At 42.7% G+C, this 18,491-nt stretch overlaps 1 protein-coding gene across 1 annotated transcript in view; it reads right to left on the reverse strand.

The window, feature by feature from the left end:
* LOC105450941 (homeobox protein homothorax) overlaps positions 1-18,491 on the reverse strand; it is a 364,527-nt gene that overhangs the window by 299,572 nt on the left and 46,464 nt on the right. The window lies entirely within an intron of this gene.

Consider the following 18,491-nt stretch of genomic DNA (forward strand, 5'->3'; position numbering starts at 1 on the left):
CAACGGAAAAACCCCGGCAACGAGGGTGCGCTAGAAATGAAAAAGAGGGATTTCTGAAGTAACAGCGGGGTGCTTCGCATCGAAGCATATTTATTCCTCATAATGACAACAGAGTTCCATGGAAGCCGCAATCTTGCCACTACAATGTCTTCAATATCATGGTTTATCGATGACCCTTTGTATCTGCGTAAATACACAGACTCCTCGTGTATTAAATTTTTGGGAAAAATATGTTATATTTTACTTGAAAATTCCCAAAATATTCATAAAGTTTAAAAGTACAGAAAACGTAATAAAAAAAAGCATGAAACCGAAAATGTTAAAATTATTAGAAAACTATGTGCTTATGTTTACCGACGTAAAAAACAGATTTCTATATATAACTTGAAAATGATTATACAAATAATTTTTTATTCTCGTAATTTTTCATAATCAAAAATATTAATAAACGACAGTCTTTGGAGTTAGTTGCGCGAGTGTCGACGGACGCGAGGAGATTTTCGCGAGAGCCGAGAGCTGGTTATTTTAATAACGTTATAATAAGACGTCGCGGGATTGATGCTAAACTATTTGCTGGCAGCCGACGCCAAAGCGCCGAAGAGGCTCGCGGTGGAAATACGGTGAGCTTAAAAGCAACGGAGATGTCTAGATCTTAGCCCGTCGCCTACGAGTCATTAACATACTTACAGCCGTGCTACGACGAGCCTACTAACAACGAACGAGTGAACCGCGTGGATTATCGAGTGGAACCGTTCGGCACGATGTCTATATGGAAGTGTGACATCTTGACAGGATTTAACAAGATAGGCCCAACCTAATAAAAACCCTTAAATTCATTATTAATAAAAAATTTTGTTAATCATTAGTAAACTAAAAAATATATAAAAAATTCAATGGGCTGGGCTTAAAAAAAAAAACACGAGTTTTTTCAAACTCTGCATCTTGACGGTTATTCCTGGCCGCTTCTCTCGGCGTCTGCCTTCTATTAAACGCGCAGTGCACCCCGTTTACCCTCGCGTCTAGGCACACCTTGGATAGTAGAGGCGTACAAGGGGACAAGAGAGTGTGACGACGACGTAGCAGCACAACGACGGCAACGACGACGACGACGACGACGTCGACGACGACGACGACGACGACGACGGCGAGGGGTGGAGGGACGCTCTTTCGCGTTCGTCAGAAATAGTGGCACTTCCCTGTCTCCGCGCCAGCTACCACCGATATCTATTCCGGCGCGCTGCAAAACAACTCGCCGGCCCTGTCGGACCAGCCAACCGGTAGTTACTATGTGACGGACGCGCGAACGCATCGTTCAAAAATATTGGCGGACGTGGTTTCCGTTGACTGTACGATGATCGGTTGATTGCATCCGTGTCCGGTAATTCGGCGGCAAAGTAGTTTCAAGTTCCAAATAAAATCGATTTGAGAAAACTAAGTGTATATGTTGATATTTTTAAAAACGTTTATCTCTTATTTTGAATATAGATTTTCCTTTTTTTTTTAAATTTTGATTTATGTAAAAATGGCTTAATTTAAAAATGAACACAATAAATTGATAATGTATATAGCGGCGAGATATTCTTTCATCTTTCAAAATAAATAAATAAATTCTTATCTCGTTTGATTCTGGTTTCGATATTTATAACCGACGAAAAAATCGAATCGGGAACGACGCGTAGGCACGCTCACTCTCAGCTTGATGCACCCTTCGATCTTACATGCGGGCGCAGCTGTGCTCAGAAGTTTAGAATGAAAGAAGGATTAAAGCGAGAGAGGAATTTCCTGTGAATAGGATTGTACGGTGGTGTGTAGCTCGTGTATGTTCTAATTTTATTTCACGGTAAATATTCTAATTTACGTATAGCTTTCTAGATGTTTGCTAGAATTTTTATATATACGCGAACCGAACTGTCAGATTATTCTTCGTGATAAATCGATAGTAGCAATGAAAATACAAAGGAATATACGTTTCATCTTGCTCGTGTTAGAAGTACCGTACTTGCTCAATGCATCCAATATGTACATGCCATTACAACAGTGTTATCGATAATAATCTAGTAATCGCATGACTTTGCATTGCAACATTATGTTTTGCTTTAGACATCGTTAGATAAGTATTCCAACATCCTTCACGAGGGTTTCTCTTTCTATGAGATCTAAGTATATCTACAGAACTCGAATGGAACATCGATTACACGGCGCGAGCATGGGTTCTGGTTTGCTGGCTCGATGGTTTACAGCGAGTCGAACCTTCGGAAGACGGAGGATACTCCGTTACGTGGCTTACCGAGGTCGAGGTCGCTCCCCGGTAAGCCCCGGTCGAGGTAGCGCAAGCAGCGCGTGTAAAGAGAAACCCTCACCGAGGGGAAACAATGTAGGTAACACGGCGAAGGTTAGGGGGGCCGTAAATCAAGGGAACGAGCATCGACGCCCGTAAAGTCATCGGGCACGATCATTTCTATCGACGATGTGGTAGGAGAAGCGATTAGGCCGAGTGAGAATACAGCCGCAGGAAGATTACTGACTCGACTAAAGCCTTTTCACGCGCGATTGCCGAAATTAATTCATTAACTTGGAATCTGAATTCTAATTTTTTGATATGTTACATTCCCACACGAGAGATATTTAGTAATTTCGATACGAAACAAATTTAATTTTAACGCCGCAAAGAGCCGAAAGCGTTCGTTTCTTCGAGTCCACCGTCGTGTCGCGGTGATGTCAACGATCTTCGAGCAGGAACAACCGGAGCACGCGCGCGATTAATGAGCCGGAATTAAAAGCGCGGTCTCGCTTTGCGCCGCAAGATCAAACGCCAACGACTTATATTATTCCTGCGACACAGGATATAGAATCGAGATATTGTGGCGAGATAGTCGTTGCATATGCATTTATTAACGATAAAGCATAAATAAATATTGTTAGACTAATTCTTCATTTCATTATCATAGTACAAAATTCCAGAGAGTTTTTATTATCTTCCAGATTTTTGCCGGTTTTTCAAACTTGCGATCAACGTGATCATAAGCTGAAAATCAAGTAAGCTTCAGTTGGCGTCAAATCGCGCGGATACGAATATGGATCCAAGAATACGACCGCACTTTGTTGCACAAGCGCTGAAACTAATCGCGTGGTACCATCCTTTTGGATCGCGCGCGTGAACGGAGAAACGGACGCTAAATGAGACGAATGGCTTCTGAAAACGGGACATGTGTTAAGCGCGGAATTAATTTCGCACGCGGTTGCGGCGGACACACGCCACTGAGTTATATGCGACAAATCTGTATCGCCGACGTCGATTAATCAATGAGTATTCCGCGTTCACTCGCATCATTTGCGAAGAACAAGATTTAAGTGCGATAAAAGTGATATGGAACGAAAGATGGAAGAGACTTCCTCAGTTTGAGTTATCTTCCGACTGTAAGACGCGCGGTGGGAAAGTCTTCCATCAAAATCCAGGTTAATAAGCGGCCCTCCAACACCTACGGCGACTCAACGGCCGCGACGTCTCGGCAGAAGCGGCCCGCAAATCTACGAGTGCCGTTTGTCATAGTAACGCGACTGAGCCAAACGAGGCGTCGATATAACAACAACTCTACTGCCAAAGGCGTTGTTGCATCTATTCTTGACTACTCTTAAGCGCAAGAACGATGAGCACGGAAACGCGAAGGCGAGGAAAAGCAAAGGCAGAGAGAAAGGAAGGGAAAAGAATAAAAGACGATGGCTTCAGGACTAGATCGTCGCGTAGAAACAATTTTAATTTTAAGTTACTATTTTAAAGAAATGAAGAATTTATCTAAGCAATGTTTTGCATTATTCTCTTCCGTGGAAAAATACTACCTATTTAAACGTCATAAGTTTCTGAAACCAAAGTGTGACATCGCGCGATTCGCGAGCTGTCATCGAGATCATCGGCAAGCTAAACGCTATATATCGCATTACGATGTGCATATACACATCCGTTCCCGGACGAAGGAGTATAGAAGTTGTGGGCTCGAAAAGTGCAGGAGGAGGGAAGGGAGAGGATAATTTATTATGCTGTCAGTATGTCGCTCACAATGACCGCCTCCTCGATTTTAGTGACATGGCGATTATCGTTGCGGCCGATCTCGACCGATCATCGTTAGCATGAATAACGTGACAATGGTAATCCCTTTCGTGAAAGTGCTAACGGCCATACGTGCTTCGACGCCAGATGCCGTCTCGAGCATGTAGAAGAGATCGTCACCGTGAGAGGGACATCACGAGGAGGACGAGGAGAAGGAGGAAGAGGTGGAGCAGGAGGAAGCGGAGGACATTCACCACGAGCTTAGGCGCGGCGGAGGAGCTCCGACACGTGGCGCGTCACCCGACGAATCGCTTCTAAAAATATTTACCGACGCGAGAAGCAAAAAAAAAAGAGAAAGAAAGAGAATGATCTCTGCGCGAGAATATTCTGCGTAAGCCTCGACCACGAGCCGTCTCTGATTGAAGGAGAAGCTTACAATAATTTTTTGCTCCTGTACAAGTAAATTTTCCAGTATGTTGAAAAATGATCTCGGATTTCCATTTCGAAGGAGAAATACAAGAATCACTGTGTGTCGTAATTACTTCTACACAGAAGAAATTATCGTATTTGACAGTATGATGATCTTTCGTTTTGCCTCGAGATACGGCCAGTCTGAAACGATAAACTCGTTCCAAGGAAGATTTAAGATTTTCTGAATAAGCAGTGACGCGCATAACGTCTACGCGCGATGATTATTTACATCTTCCGGGATGGCAAACGAGAGTACCGACCTCACCCACGTGCTTTCAGGTGCGACCAAACGTCGTCGAAGAATACTCGCTTATTCCCATCAGAATTTGACAAGATGGACCCAACCTAATAAAACTCACCGGATTTTATTGGGTTGGACCCACTTTAAAAATATTGCGATGACACTTCCATCAGATGAAGCCGAGTCTCTGTATAGGACAAGAATTATTCTAGTTTCGTTTACAGGGAATGAATCTTGCTTCTAATAATATGAGTCAATTAAATTAATTTTTGAAAAGTAATATCTTGTTTAACAAGAAAATTATGCAAATGGAAATTATATCTTTCTTGAAAACAGAGAAATGAAATTAGGAAATTATTGCTTAAATTGAAAATGTAAACATTAAATAATACGAGAGTCATTTCTTTTTCTTCTATAGTACCTGTGAGAAAGCGAATAACTTTCAATATGCTGTATACCAACTCGACATTAATGACCGCCGCCGGCAAATTTACCTACGCGGATAAAATCGATCGCTAGGCACTTTGATAGACTCGGCTAGACGATTACACATAACGTTACCGGACAATGCCCTACGTATACCAGGAAAAATAGAGAACAAGAGTAAAAGAGAAAGAAAGGGAGAGAGCTCAGCGTCGTGGCGCTTTGCACGAGCGATGATAATCAACGTTCGTTCGTTCGTGCATGTGCATATTGAAAGATGCGCCGCTGAGAGGATCAGTCATTCGGTGCGGTGTGAACCACAGCCGCTTCACGGCCCGATCTTTTTCTTTCTTGTCGACTTTGTGTGTGGGCGAGCACGGCTGTCTGCCCCGAAACGACACAACGTATCCTTTCTCTTCTTTCCTTCAATGACAACGAAACCTTTCTCCTCTTCTTCGTTCTTCCAGTTTCTTTGCTTCGCTTCTCTCTCTCTCTCTCTCTCTCTCTCTCTCTCTCTCTCTCTCTCTCTCACATGTACAACGTTCACGCGCTATGGTCTATAAATAATCGGTTTATATTTAACAATATAACTAGTTTTTCTAGTTTTATCACATTTAGTAGTCGTCAACATGTGCCGTTAGATTTTCGCATCTCGCTCGCATCGCCGATCCTTCGTAAGACGAACACGTCGTGCGTCGCCTCGCGTTCATGCTCCCACGAAGCATTTATGTTCTGTCGAACGGTACTGAGACGTGCGCTCGATATACCGGGCGAAGACGCATTTGTCATTCACGAATAGGCGCGAGATCTCGCTTGGGTGGTCATTCCTCGACTATCACGAAATACGAAGGAGAATGAGAGAGACAGAGCGAGAGGCGAACGGGTGGTGAAGCGTTCGCTTATCTCCGACAACAATGGGCGTTCCATCTCCGACACGGGCGACGATTTTCCTTTCTCGATAGCTCACTCCTCTCGCGTGACACATCCGCGGTCGTGTGGAGATTATGAAGTTTGGATTGCGGTGATCCTTATCGGGGCCAGGAATTTCGCGAGATTGAAGTAAAATATCATTAGAAGAATATGACTAAATACAGTAGAGATTGTAAATGTAAGTTTTTTTATTGAAAGTGCATATTGCAACAGTAAGCATGTTACATTTACCAAGATTATGCACTAAAACTGTAAATTTTATATTAGAAAATATTACTTGGATTCCAAAATTATATTTAATTATTTTATCTTTGATCAGTTTTGAATATACGTAGCGCGATTCTGGAAATATTATGCCGAGTCTTGTTATACTTTTCTCGTTTAAAAACTTGGCGTGACAATCACATGTTGCTGATGCAAAAAAGCAATTTTCTACTTAAAACTATAGTGTACGGCCGATTGAAAATTCTCGCGATCGGTCTTATTGTGAGAGATTACCGCGCCCGATAAATTGCCTTTAACACCTGAAAAACGACTGTTATGACTGCGGGGGCAATTTTCCGTAATTGCGGTGAAAGCTCGACATCTACGGCGCATTCGTCGAGACTACGACGCGAATCGACTCTACACGTAAGTGGAGTCATTTTGCTGTCCAACGGCCGAACGGCGATGGACGCTTTACCTCATTCGCAGTTGTTTGCTTTGGAATGGTAGTTTCATTCCTTGTTTTTTCCTCTTTTTTCCGTTCATTGCAATACCTCCCCTTCTTTCCGAAACTGGCGAAACGAAATAACAATGTGCGCCGATACTCTACCAGCCGGTCAGCCAGCGCAGCGTGGAATTATAGTATAGCCATGCAAACGGTGAAAGTGAGACATCTGTCGAGGGAAATTCCGAGACCGTGGGCTTTTCATCGGCGACGCGAACGAAAGAGTTATGAGTTCGTTTCGTCGCGGAATCTTTCACTTTTGACTGGTTGTCGCTGTGTTTCACGAGATTCTTGGAAACGTTCGTGTTTCCTTTTTCCTCGCGTCGCAATGTCGACGAGAGAGGATTTTTCTGGTTTTCGGTGCAACGTACATGGATTTTTCAATAGGTCTTCGCTCTCTTTTCGAACGGCTACGCCCGCGGGATACGGAGGCTGGTCTGGTTTACCCAGACGTTTTTTGCGGCGATATTTTATCATACAAAATAGCGGACATCCATCGCATTTCCATCGAAATGGCAGCTGATGTGGCGGCAGCCATTGGCCGCCGCGCGCTCTCGAGACCTCTTCGCGATGCCTCACTGTCGGCCCTCTCACTCGTCCGGTTCGATCGCGCGCAATTTTATAGCAATTTTTCTCGTTTACGATGATCACATTATTATAATGCCGCACTACCCGCGGCGGATTCAAGTATCTTCGATGCGCCAAAGTTAGTGTAGTATTAGTCCCATGAAGATTTATATTCATCCACGACGGAAAATTGGCTCAAGTTCCATCTTGGCATCATGACGCAAATGGAATCAGACAGAATATGAATTTTGTAGTAATTTTACATAAATGTTTGAGATGGTACGTTCCAGACTGGATGAAAAGAGGCATTAAGTTAGCGTAATAAATCATCGAAACGCGACTGTGTCTTTCGTGTTATCTGCATGGACGCAAATTAATTTACTAATTGGAACTCGCTCGAATGCTTTTGCATAATATTAAAATAATTGTATAGTTGTCTACACTATTCGCGCACATTGACTTATATTTTGGGAAATTTTGTTCTAGCGTAATGTAAATGGAGCAATGGTACTATTCAAGATCTCCATCATTGACATGTGTCGCTCGGAACTCGACTCCGCGCGTGAAAAGACAATCAAAGACAGTGACGCGGTACGACAAGACAGCGCTACGCAGAGGCCAAGAGTCAGTATTTAACATCGCGAGCTCTCGAAACGCGCGAATCGCGTGGATAATTCGATCGTTAAGAATCCTATTGATCAGCGAGCCACGAGACGCCAGTCGAGTAGATATCAACGTGTTTGTTGGATAAAATAGTATTGGTAAACTTTGAACAATTTCAATGGAACCTATCAAGATAAAGTATCGTCTGACATCAAAGAAATGTTATAGAATGGATAAAACGTCTTTTGGGAAGTATAAATTCGTAGCTCATATACTATGTTAAATTTAACGCAAGTGAAATCCACAAACAATCTTGTCGCGCATCTAAATAGATCTGACAAAAATGGTAACGTCTAAGATAAAGTATAGAAATGTTACGTGACAAAAATTTTACTGAGAATAAAGAAAAAAAAGTTGTTATAGCTAGTCTTGTTAGTCAAATAAAAAAATACGAGATTAAAAAAATACGATGCACATGTGTCTACTTTCAAACCGGACTCGAAGAATAACATGTTATTACAATGTGTAAAAATATCGTTTCAACCGCGAGAGAAGCCGATGAATGCGAACTCGAACAATTTCGGATTCAGACCCGCGGCTATATATGCGCGCGCGCCGAGTTTATGTCTCGCTGAAACTATTACGAGCCTAATAGAAACGAAAACGATCGCGGACAGACACTTTGCTCTTGGGCGAAGTTCGCGGGACGAAACGATCGGTGCGGCGTGGCGCGGCGCGTACGGCCGTCAACTATCGTCGTTTTATTGCTCGCAAATCGAGTGCCGGTTCTCCGCCGCTTCTCGCAGAAAGTCGAAAGAGGTCGAAATCGGAGGATCGTTCTCCGCGCTCGATTTACCAGAATGCATCCGGTTGTGCCACGTCGTCGCCGTCGAGGCGTTCCTTACGCGCGCATACGACCACGAAACTCTCCTCCACATTGGTGGATCCGATATCCCGTTTTACCCCGCACACGCCGTTGCGCCTACCCTTTCCTCTTTACGACGCGGCACCCACGAAAGGGTACTTGGGGGCCTGCTGTATATTTGCATGGGGATACGCAAGCACGCGTATATGTTCGCGCACACGCGCTCCCGCAGCCGTCCCTCTAATCCTCTAATAGGATTTATACGCGCGAGCTCGATTACCTTCAGTCAAGGATATACCCCCTCGCCATCGCCATCGTCAGACCCAGCGACGCGCGTATTTACCGCGATAATTTCGCGCCCGCACCCACACAACATTCCCGCGACACATGCCACGGAGTAATAACGCGCATAAATTTACGAACAACTTTGATGAAAAATAAAAATAAAACGCAAGAAAAATGCAAAGTTTGTTCGCACTTATTAGTACGACAATGTTACGATCTGGAACATTCTTTTTATTCTTGAATAATATCTCCAGAAAATAAATATTATCACGATATATAATTTATGTGTAATATTTCGCATTTAATGCGAAGACGCAACGAGAGAAACATAAAACTCCAAAAAACTCACTGGGCTGGACTTTTTAAAAAAAAAACGAGTTTTTTCAAACCCTGATATTTTCATAATATAATATCGTTGTGGCTCTGAGGGGCGGACTTCTCTTTTCTCTGGGGTGAGCGGGCGTCAAGAGGGTGGGAGCGTTTCTGGTGCGAGGAACAAGAGCGGGCGGACACGGGAAGAGACAGGGGAGAGAAAGTGCGTGGAGGGTGTTTTGCTGGTAATTGGTGCCAATTTAATCCTGCCCTTCGCCCGATGTAGCCCGTATTAACGCTAAGGGAGGAACGCTGCCGAGCAAAGGGAGGGTAGCTGCTCGCCCGCGCCCTTCCCACAGACCAGGCCCCTAGTTCCCTTCTTCGTCATCTACGAAAACACGCGCGTGCACACCCACGCCGCGATTCCTAAGCGCGCGCGACGCGGCACGTGTGTTTCTGTGTGAAAACCCAGGGGAGATGCCGAGTGGACGCGCACAAATGCACGTTCGTGCGTTTATGTGCGAGAGAGAAAGAGAGAATCCACCAGGAAAATATAATTAACGGTAATCGCTCGCGTATATGGCTCGGATTAACTCCGATGGAAAGAGGAGGACAGGCGCAAGGGGATGAAGCCCCACGTCAAATTCTTCGGGGTTATCAGATCGAATGAGTTTTCCTACGGGATTACGGGATGCGCACGGGTGCTCGCGATTCACCGAGATGGACAATGCGCGCGGCTGATGACCGTCCGGAAAATTGAGGACCGGAAAAGTAGGAGCTTGGCATAGAGAAAGAGAAAAGAGAGATTCTCGGTATTAATAATGCATCGCGCGAGGACGCTTTGCGCATAACATATCATTACCGTGTATTTGGCATTCAAATTCCGGGAAGCAAAAATGCTCTTTAATTCTATTCCGAGGGCGCATTTAATATTCATATCGGCGAAGGCGTAATATACTTGCAAATTTATCGTGCGCGCGTTCGCGATTACAGGGTGACGATGCTAATTTGCCAAGTCCGCGGGCCGAATTAATGTCGTCGGGGGCAGTTTTTCCGCGCACCATCTCCGGCAGATTCGCGCTATATCGAGGTTGCCTTCGTTTCGATCGTTATATCTTATTATAAACGCTCGATCGTCAAGGTTATCGCGTATTCAAGAGTTGCCGACGGAATCGGCAGCTCGAAGAGGGCCGCCTCTATTGTTCCGCGTGGAGAATGCGATCGGTTAGTGCCTCTCGAAGCTTGACGGATCGCCGAGCAAAATTCTCTGCGACTTTTAAAAAAACCCGGGTTTTTTTCAAACCCTGCGTCAATTTATCGTGATAAAAAGCGAGAACGATTGCGTTCGCGAGAAGCAATGAAGGCAACGACGCGATCCCTCCGCAATAACGATAATGTTTGTGCGATCACAGTGGCAATCAAGCACGCGAGAGATCCATCTCTGTACGCAGCTCACGTAGAATCGCTCTTCACGAGATCGTATATCTATCGTTGTGTCGCACGCGGCAAAAATCTTCGGCAAATAGTTTTCTTCGCGCCTTGCTCTACCTCTCTTTTCCCGTGTCCGTTCTCGCAATCGTACCTACGAGCCAATCGCATACCGGCGCGTCAGAAGATACGTTTCGGCCGTCTCGTGAGACTTCGAAGGCTCGACAAGTTTGCATGCGAACCGGACGAACGGAAAGAACGAGATCGGGTTTGTTCTCAGCGACGCGATATCAGAAAAGACAACGATGGTATGACATCGACGCATGCCGCGGAATGCGTCTCTCCTCGGCTCCGAGTCTTTCGCTGTTGAGAACAGTGGAAGAGAGAAAGGGAAGAGAAAAGGACGAGAGTGCAGTGCCGAGATGTTGATTTCTTCTCTTTTTCTCGGGGCTCAAAGGCGCTCGCTCCCTCGCGAATAAACGCGATCGGCTCTCTTGTTTGGCTGGACCGAAGCCGCTCGGAAAGGATTGAGAGATGAAAGAGAGAGAGAGAGAGAGAGAGAGGAAAAGAGAAATCGTATAATAATTAATTTAATATGCTTAAGAAAAACAGCAGACTTGGGGGACTGAATTAAACATTATATTATAACGGGATATAAAACATAAATATAAAAAAAACAATTTTAAATATTTTGTCATTTTCGAGAATTAATGACATCAATAATTTATATTTTCCTAAGAAAAATATGAGAATGCTATTGAATATATTTCATGATAATACATAATCTATGCTGAAGTTATATTAGTAAGAAAATGTTAGTAATATTCAAGCATCAAGCAAAAAGTCAAACTGCTAAATCGAAATATCAAAAGAGAATGTATCGATAGTTTACTACTGTCATTAGGATTCTCAATCTCGAATAATATTGACGTTACATTTCGAAGTAGCGTGTTCAGTTTTCCGTATCACGCGCGATATCGTTTTTGTGATACATCGCAAAGTCGGACAGAATATCATTACCATATGGTTAACTCGAGAGATAACCACGTTTCAACGAGTTGTCCCCGACTCAACGATACTTTCCGTTTTTTTTTTTTCGCGGTGACAATACGTTATACTGTTTTTACGTAAATTTTTCACTTAACTTGGCAATATATATGCAAATTTAATAAAAAAACTACCTCAAGATCACATATATAAAATAGGTATGAAATAATAGTACATATGAAAATATGTACGTAATGAACTTATACTATCATATTACAGTATTATAGTATTTCTCTTCATTCTTACGTCTTATTTTTATATTTTTATATTTTATCGTTAATCTATCCGTGTATTTGTTTCCCTCTATATCATTATAGCTGTGGCCGTATAACAGCTCGTGCCACGCGCATCGTTCGTATAAGCTGAAACACGTCAATTGGCCGTTTTACGGAGCGGTTCGGCGGCCGTGTTCCGCGTGATTTATAGTCGCGAGATGCCCCGATTTCTGATGTACGTCCTAGAACGGGAGCCTCATTATTTCGTGTACCCTGTAATTTGGGTTGGACCCACTTTAAAAAACCTATTTGTAAAATTTCACCAATAAAATCCAATGAAATTGGATCCAATGCTCTTAAATTCATTATCAATAATAAATTTTGTTAATCATTAATAAACTATAAAAAATAAAAACTTATAAAACCCGCGTTTTTCAAACCCTGGTAGTAGCCGACGAAATATTCTTGAAGCACTTCCCAAGGGTTGATCGCAGTCAACGGAGACTCGGAGGAGACGACAAGAGCACCGTAAGAGATGTGCCGGCGCGACACGGGGGTGGCCTCTCGGGGAGGGAAAGTGGCCCCGTTACAAGTTTTACTGCAGTTTTGCGGCTCGGAACTGCGAGCGCGTAACGGTCGGCAATTGAATTTAAATATTCAATTATGCGATGTGTAAATGAAATAGAAGCCTTATGCAAATGGCTACACGCTGCGAGGGTTGTTGCAAATTTAAAGGGTTAAATATTTATTAGCCGAGGGTTAACCGAGATTTATGGGACCGCGACTGGCTCTCTTTTCGTTCCCTCACCGACATTTGGCAATACCTCCGGGAATTGCACAATTAAAGCCCAAATATGCCGCACGGATAAGTACGATAATGAATAATGCGTCTTCATATCATTTAAACCTACCTATCATTGGTCTTTAAACCTACTATATTTAAGTCAAAAATTCATTAATTCAATGAAAATGTAGCTATCACGCGAGTCATATCCAGTAATTTTCCGCGAGAGACAAGATTATAACAAGTATAGCTAACTGCGAACGCACACTGGTGTGTCACCGTGTCGACCTATCCTCCCCCGCCTGCTGCGTCACGTGTGTATGCGCAAGCACACACACACACACACACACACAGGCATACATATTTTACATACGCAAGAACGAGCGTGCACCGGTCGACGTTGCACGTCGCACGAGACTCGAACGAAGACGATGAGGACGACGATGACGATAAAGACGGTGGCGGCATTTGCGCGCACACAAATGGGCGGTTCTAAGGAGAGGAATACGGCGTGCTGCAATTGGTCGGCCTAGTCGTTACACTTATCACATTACCCGTGAGCGATGTGTTGAGGAGTGCGTCATATATGCGTACGTGCATGTGCGCGAACGCGTACGCATCGCGCGCGTACTTTGAGAAACGTAGGTACCATCTCTTTGTCGCGGTTCGTGGGAATCGCTTTTGTCGGTATGCGGATACACTCGTACATATGCATACATGTTTCTGTTCACATATATATATATATACGTATATATTCGCGTATAACGCGAGAAACGCCATTTGTAAGGCGCTTTTACGCTACGGAGACTTCGCGATTTTTTTCTCGTGACGTTTGCATTTAGATGTACGCAATTAATACGATTATTTTTACGATAAGGCACGAGGGTGTGCAAAAGGATCAAGGAGCTTATTGGTTCGACGAATACGAGAAAATCGAGAGCGAAAAACGCCCAAATAAAAAAAAATGCATCGAATCTTTTTGTTTTAACTCAACAAGGCTAACATTTATTTATAATGAAAATACGTTGATTGAGACAATAGTTTAAACAAGTATCATGTTATCAGTAATACATAATATATATATATATATATATATGTATATATATATATATTATCACTATATATAATGCTAATCGTATACAATGTTCGGCTGAGTTCCGATTTTTTTATTCTCTTAAGTCTAAACAAGTTGTAAATTGTAAACACACATACATGCACAATGTCTTTTGGAAGTGATCTCTCTTCCGCGCGTTAAATGCATGTGCTACGTTAAACACAGCGGTGTCGGCGTTCACGTGCTGCGTAGTGACGTTTAAACGTATCGCATAAATTGAGAACTTTAATATATTCCGCGTTCTATAGTCTGCATTTTGTGTCTCTTACACCGTCTCCATCTGTGTACCGTGCACGCATTTCCGTAAACATTGTAACAAATTACAGAAACAATACGAAACAAAAACGTAACTATATCACGCGGCGTCATTAACAAACATATACATCCGCGGTTTTGCTGTGCGAGATCGAAAAAGGGGATACCATGTTGCGTTATGCAATACTGATAAAACTAATCTGCTCCCTTCTTCTTTGCTCTCCGTAACTCGCAATCTCGCGCCACGATGAAAATAATCGTCGAACGTCGTGCAAGAACCGACTATCCCATGAGTACTTTTCATCGGATAAGTTTCTCACAAAATCGCGAAAAATATGCGCAGAAACAAAACGCATGACGTAAAAAATATTATAAAATTTCAAACGCGATAAAACATCACATTATTTTCGCGACCACACCATTTACCAATATAAAACAAAAAGCGTAAACTGAACAGAATAATAAAAAGGAAGAACATATTTTTCGTTTTGATTATGTGGTAACAGTGTCTATGCTTGAGCACTAAAAATATCAAATATTCCATGTTCGAGTTACACGCTAAATTGATCTTTTTTGATTAGTATTTAGTTAAGTACACAGTCTCGGTGCAAACGCGCGCACACACTGCAACCTATGGCACTAAGTATTCACGTTATTTTCTGCATTTTTTAATTTTATTCTCTCGTCAACACGAAATTTATCTGCTCCATATGCAACTCGCGCTACCACAACGAGTTTTCTGTTCTATTTCGGTAACATTCGAAAATCCTGCACGCGCAATGAAATTATTCGTCATGAATCAATCATTTAAGCGCAGTATTTACAATAAAAAGATAAAAATACGATTTTTCTGACAAATATCGATTATAAATCATAAAAATTCTTGATTTATACAACAATATAAAATTATCGGCTTGCATTATCAGTTCGTATAATAATTGACTTATAAATTTAAAAGTCAATATCATTCGATTTCCGTATCGGATGTAAAAGTTTCCGCGCAGAAATAATCGATCCTTGTAAAATTATTTCATTACTTTTTCATGATGTAAAAATACGAAAAAACATGCTTCGATGTTCCTCTCATATAACTCCAGTCTTTATTGTTTTCTTTTTCGTTTCTTTTCTTTCTTTCTAAACAATACCTAATGAAAGCCAAGAGGCTCACAATCCTCTCGGCCCTAGGCTCGGCACTCGTAACTAGGGTTCCAATCGACCGGTGCCGAAGCCCATCTTCCCATTTCCGTACACCCTTGCATTTGCTTGCAACAGCGATCTTAATAAGAAGATCGCCATCACATTTAATCGATATTCGGACTTAAAAGTCATCCCTTCAACTTGGTGCCCCGCATACGGTTTTCATTTTTACGTACCTGTCGTGTAGCGTCAAAAATGTAATCTTGAATTTGTTCCCAAGTGAAGTTTCAAGACATGTATTCGTACACATGTCGTTTTCACGGTATATGTGCGAATATATGTGGTTTCATGTACGTTTTGTTATAACGACATACACGAGTACACGCAATGTCTTCATTTAGCGAAAATGACACATCACGCACGCGTGTATGTGTATAGATCTGTATGTGTATATGTTACACCCAGTTCGTCTGCGACAGACATATAACAACGGGTTAGTTATATACACATTTACGTACATTGATGAACATCAATATTAAAAGATAAAAAATAAAAAAAAGAAAATTTCCTGAAGACATTCTTCGATAGTGCGGGACACCAGCAGGGGAATTCAATTTCTCTTTTTCGAGGGTCTTAATATTATTCATTTTTCTTGCATTTTATATACAAGATACAAGGGTTAAGTACGGGGGATGGGGGTGGACCTCGCGCGCCCTGCCGATCAGGACTTGTACCTCACACAACTCCCTAGTTACGAGTACCGAGACCTAGTGATAGAGCTGACTGACTGATTGCGCACGACGATCTTGATTGCCTCTTTGTTCTCGGATTCGTCGCATTCATATCTTCCCTTATATTACTCTCGCTCAACTCGATCCCGATCGCACACCTGCGGCGCAAGTTCGCTTAAAGAGATTTTGCAATTCGTTTACTACATCATTTGCTCAATGATTTCCTCGTAGTCTCTGTCTCATTATCTTAAACTCACATTACGTTTTGTCAATTGTCGGTAACCTCAAAATAAAAATTCGCAATAAATTAAACGTTATAGTCTAATTAAATGTTTTCGCTAAACGCGATCCACGCACACTACGACTCGCTATCTCGCGTTTTCTCATTCGCTCTCTGTCTTACACACGATCCCTAAGTTATTCCGATCCGTTCAGTTTAAAAATAGACACAAAATTCATCTTATTCTTTCTGTAACGCATTCTATGAGTCTTAATCCTATTACGTATATCCAAATCACGATTAATCAGCAAATCTAATCGACTATCATCGGTTCTTCTAACTCGTCCTCGTTACTACTGACTTTGATCGAGAAAGATGGGCACCGCGACTTCAGAGAAAGCGCATTTACGCGCGTTTACGCCCACGAGAGAGGCTACCTAAAGAAAGTAGACGCCGCGTAGACGATATAATGTCTGTCGTAAACACGCCTACCGCGCGCGATAGTATCGATCATCATTCAACGCGTTGCATCAAGGCCTTTAGCTACTGACGCGCGCGTGCTCTCATCCCTATATAGCGTCCTGCATATAAATCGCGGTCAGTAACGGTGTTAAAGAAAAAAAGAAAAAGAAAAGAAAAAAGAAAAAATAGGACGAATTATCCGCGCCTTGTTCGTTCCTTCCTTCACCACGATTCAGTTAATCGGCTGTCTCTTTTCTCCGTTGCCTACATACATCTAATGCGGTCTCATTGACACGTGACGTCGCGAAGTAATACTCGTATTGTTCCTGTCCCCTCCTCTCTTTCTCTCTCTTGCTCGATTACCTTATTCGAACTGAAAACGCTTACGAACCAGTGAAACCGCTCTACCTCGATTTTCTCGCGCCTCTCTATCCACCCTATCTCTAGCTGCCCAGCGACCTACTTCGTTGACGACGTTTCTCGCGCGAGACCGCGAACGCGCCCTCCTCTTCCTCCTTCTCCTCTTCCAATATATGCCTACTCTTTTATACAAATATCTCGCACGTCTGTCCCGTCCATCGTGCCATGTGTCGCGAGAAACCTTCAAGGAGAGACAGGAGAGAAGGCTGTAGAGAATAAGAGAAAAAAAGAAACACGAGATGAAACAAACGTTTCGCTCTCGAAGAAGTTTACGCGCGCGAACTGCGTATTTCGTTTTATTTCCGATAACTATCGGCTAGCAGATAGATATGGCTAACAGCTAGACCACGTTTCAACCGCACGAAGAGCAAAACGTGGAATTGGTTGCATAAGGCTGCGAAGCAGCCGCAAGCTCGTTCGGCGCTCTCGCACCGATAATAGCCCATTACGACTGGTTTCCAAGACGAGGTTTCGGGCGAGAATATCTTTGAATATGTTTTGAAAGCGGATCGCTTCGAGAAACCGATGTCAACGGACGACCGCTGCCTCCCTGGCACGAAACAGATTTAGAAACATTCTTCTACCACGCCACGAAACGAAACCTTATGTAATCGAATCCGCGTCGGATCTATGGAACGGTTGAACGAAGACTTGCGTAAATTGATGAAGCGCGTGCTTAATTGTCGCAAGAAGTATGTGGGAGTAACGCAAAAAAATAGAAGGCATCTGACGGATCCAAGAAGACAATGGATCCAACATGCAACTTTACTGACAATAAGATTATAATTTCTCTATCCAGTTTCCTATCTTCTCCCTTATAATTTTATATATACGTAATATTAATATCTTATCGAGAAACATTAACAACAAAAATATTTAATAAGAATAAATAAATTCTACAGTTTCGAGCGATTAATGTATAGGCAACAAAATAATAAAAAGAAGTCAGAATGAACGAACACAAAATAAGTCGAGTGTTGAAAAAATTAATCCTCCGTTCGCGGAAAGTATTTCGCAATTCGAAATACTTATAGAAATTAAATATACTAAAAGTAGCCAACAAGTAGCGCCGATCCAACAATACAAGACCCTTTATTGCTCGCGTAGAGTCTGCGATTTAGCGTATTCTACCTCAAACTTCGAATACTCCTTTCTTTCTGGAAAGGTCGAGGACGTTAACAGAACTCCAGAAGCTGCTACCCACGCATACTTGCGTCTCGACATCGA

This window comes from Wasmannia auropunctata, unplaced genomic scaffold (assembly GCF_000956235.1).
Source record: "Wasmannia auropunctata unplaced genomic scaffold, wasmannia.A_1.0 LD336053.1, whole genome shotgun sequence".
Taxonomy (NCBI): Eukaryota; Metazoa; Arthropoda; class Insecta; order Hymenoptera; family Formicidae; genus Wasmannia; species Wasmannia auropunctata.